Raw genomic sequence first — 3,592 nt, forward strand, 5'->3', positions numbered from 1 at the left:
AACCACCACCCTATCATGGCTTTTACTTAAATCACTGCTTCATATACTTCCCTTTGCCTATTGGACACTTGTTCTGAAAAGTCTCATAAGCATATCTGAGTCATTAGATTCCAAAGTTGAACTCTTGTCTTTCCCTAGCTTTATGATTTCACAGTGTAGCTAGTTGCTCAATTGAAGCACCCATTTTTCACCTGCACCTAAACTATTAGAAATACCCCTGTAATTGTCCTCCTGAATACATTTAAATCTGTTCAGGTCATTCTCATTCTTAAAATATTTCAGTGGTTCTCCTTATTTCCTTCAAAATCAATTTGACTGCAGTTTGGTTTGGGTTTGTTTCCAGACAGGTTGCTCGTAACTTTTTTTTTTAAATAGCATTCCTTGCCTCTCCCATAATGCACCATGTGCTTTGTGTTGCCCATCTTCATGCCTCTCCACAAACTGTTGTTACCTGCACCTAAAGTTCCTCCCCCACCATTTGTACCTGACACAGTTTCTCCCTATTCTGTGTTCCCATGGCATTTTTACAAATACTTCTAAGTTTAGAACTTATATTGCATTATGCTTCTTCGCTTATGTGCCTATTTCTTCTCCCTCCACCCCCATCCTTCAGGATCCTCAAGCCTAGAGACTGCCTTAGTAAGTCTGACGCTGAATTAAAATTTCAATATAAGACGACTTGCCATTTGAATACTTCAATTTTGTTCTTAACCTTTTCTTAGTAGTGGATGTTCATGTAATAGAAAGTAGAAATAAGGCCCATAAATAACCATTAGTTAGCATTTTGGCACAAAATATTGTACTTGTGTCACTAGAAACCCCCATATCAGAATATCCTTGTGATAGGAGAAAAAGACGTCATTTTTGCCAACTCTACAAGTCTTTCGCAAGATTTTATCTTTTCATATTTAAATAATTCCTTTTGGAAAAAACAGCTTTGTCCAGGATGGTCTAAACTTTTCACTTAACAGAGAAAAAAGTCATTCTTCACTTGATTTTAATAAATGTTACATTCAAAAGAAATACAGTTTTTACTAATTTCAAAATTAGTTATTTGTAAATACTGGTATTTTCCTTAAATGTGCGTCTTACTACATATGCCATATTGAAAGCGACATTGCCCTAGGAATACAAAGTGTGTTCTAGGCAATACTGGTCCCATAATTGCACTTTTAAAGAATTCCAGAATCACATAACTTTAGGAAACAATATATACTCAATTCTCCTGTTTGAAATGTATCACATACTTTAGCATATTAAAGTTTCTAAAGAGTTCTGCTGTTAAAAAGAAAGTTTAACTTTTTTCCTTCCCAGGGCTTCTCAAATTTAATACTATGGAATCTTCTCAGAAAGTCCGTAAACATCTCAAAGAACAGCGTGGTTATTGTATTGATCATCAGTCTATATACCAGGATATGCATATCCCTCAAGATGCCTGAAGACAATCGGAGGGGTATACAAGCAAGCGAGGTTAAGAACAATCAATTTTCAGATCCTAAACTTTTATATGTGATGTCTGCTGATAATGCATTCCCTGAGAAAATGGACCTGTGGATAAACCATCATGCTTCATCTCATTTCCTGTTTCCCCTTTCACCATTTTTCTTTCTTTTTTTTTTTTTTTTTTTTTTTTGAGCCAAGCTCTTACTCTCACCTAAGCTAGAATGCAGTGGCGTGATCATATCTCAGTGCAACCTAAAACTCGGGCTCAAGCAGTACCCTCACCTCAGCCTCCCAAGTAGCTGAGACTAACAGGCACACTCCATCATGCCCGGCTAACTTTTTTTTAAATTTTTTGTAGAGATGAGGTCTTGCTTTGTTGTCCAGGCTGGTCTTGAACTCCTGGGCTTAAGCAATCCTCCCACTTTGGCCTTCCAAAGTGCTGGGATTCCAGATGCGAGCCACCGTACCAGTCCCACAATTATTTTTCTAAGAACGTATGAAGGAAAGGCATCTCTCTAGCCTGGTAGAATCTTACTATGACAAAATGCTCAAGGGAATAAACATCTCTTAGGAGCTAAACACAGACACAAGGAAACATTGGTAACTCTAGTAAGAAAGACTAAGGGCTTTGCTAATTATTAAGTAGTGCTTTTGCAAGTCAAGAGACTGTTCTCAGCTTTCAGCAATACTGAAGGAATACCTAATTGAGTAGTCTGCTAGTCATTTAAAATTATTGATGATAGGTCACTACATGATTGTTAGCATATAACTTAGGTTCAAAGATTGAAAAAAATTTTCCCATTCTCATCTCAGTGTTTACATCTACAAAAATGAAGAATAGGGCCGGGCACGGTGGCTCACACCTGTAATCCCAGCACTTTGGGAGGTCAAGGGAGGGCAGATCACTTGAGGTCAGAAGTTCGAGACCAGCCTTGCCAACATGATGAAACCCCGTCTCTACTGAAAATACAAAAATTAGCTGGGTATGGTGGCACACACCTGTAATCCCAACTACTCAAGAGTCTGAAGCAGGAGAATCACTTGAACCCAGGTGGCAGAGGTTGCAGTGAGCCGAGATCTTGCCACTGCACCCCAGCCTGGGCAACAGAGCAAGATTCCATCTCAAAAAAAAAAAAGAACAACAACAGAATTGTAGCAATAAGTAAATTTTCAGCCATGTATATACATGAACTAATTGAGAAAATAAAGCTATGTTCTTATTAACATACATGGCCAATAACTTTATTTTTATGTTCAACAATTGCTTCATCAATGTGTAATGCATTTTGACCAATTTCGTACCAATTGTAATAACTGAATCCAAAATATTTTAAAGTTTATAAACATTTTTGTAGCAAAGAAGTATGATAGGATGATCATTAAAATATCAGGCATGAGGCCGGGCGCAGTGGCTCACACCTGTAATCCCAGCACTTCGGGAGGCCGTGGCAGGTGGATCACAAGGTCAGGAGATCAAGACCATCCTGGCTAACACGGTGAAACCCCACCTCTACTAGAAATACAAAAAACAAATTAGCCGGGCGTGGTGGTGGGTACCTGTAGTCCCAGCTACTCGGGAGGCTGAGGTAGGAGAATGGCATGAACCCGGGAGGCAGAGCCTGCAGTGAGCCGAGATCGTGCCACCGCACTCCAGCCTGGGCGACAGAGCGAGACTCCATCTCAAAAAAAAAAAAAAAAAAAGGGCATGAAAATATGTTGCACTAGAATAAAGTGGGTTGGAAATAGAGGTCCAGGAAGAAAAAAAGATGATATAAAACTTCTAACTTAAAAATTAGCTGCTTTTTATTAATGGATGATGGTAGCTATCAAATTGCTGTTACGTTTAGATTATATTGGATGTTTTTAAAAGACTGAGGTAACAGTTATTTTTAAATATGCTGGAAATTATATCCTTTATAATTTAAATTTATGATAATAAATTTAAATATCAGTGTATGAGGTGATGCCTAGTTTTCCCAAATCTCTTTGGGAGTATGCAAGTAGAAAATTTGAAGACCACTGATAATATATTCTCCAGGTTCAGAAGGAAACTTCAGTGATCTAGTCTGGTCTCACACCCATTATTTAGTTTGGTTATCCAGCTAAATCACACCAGGGATTTTTTTTTTTTTTTTTTTTTTTTTTTTTT

The 3,592-nt window shown here is 37.9% G+C and overlaps 1 protein-coding gene across 6 annotated transcripts in view; it reads left to right on the forward strand.

Annotated features, from left to right (window-relative positions):
- BBIP1 (BBSome interacting protein 1) overlaps window positions 1-3,592 on the forward strand; it is a 21,054-nt gene that overhangs the window by 10,563 nt on the left and 6,899 nt on the right. The window contains exon 3 of one of the 6 annotated variants that reach the window (XM_011967542.1): window positions 1,315-1,470. The exons of the other annotated variants lie outside the window; for them this stretch is intronic. The gene's annotated coding sequence lies outside the window, so the exon portion shown is untranslated. The remainder of the gene's footprint in view (window positions 1-1,314; window positions 1,471-3,592) is intronic. 6 annotated transcript variants of the gene reach the window in all.

The sequence above is a fragment of the Mandrillus leucophaeus genome, unplaced genomic scaffold (genome assembly GCF_000951045.1).
Source record: "Mandrillus leucophaeus isolate KB7577 unplaced genomic scaffold, Mleu.le_1.0 Scaffold80, whole genome shotgun sequence".
Lineage (NCBI taxonomy): Eukaryota > Metazoa > Chordata > Mammalia > Primates > Cercopithecidae > Mandrillus > Mandrillus leucophaeus.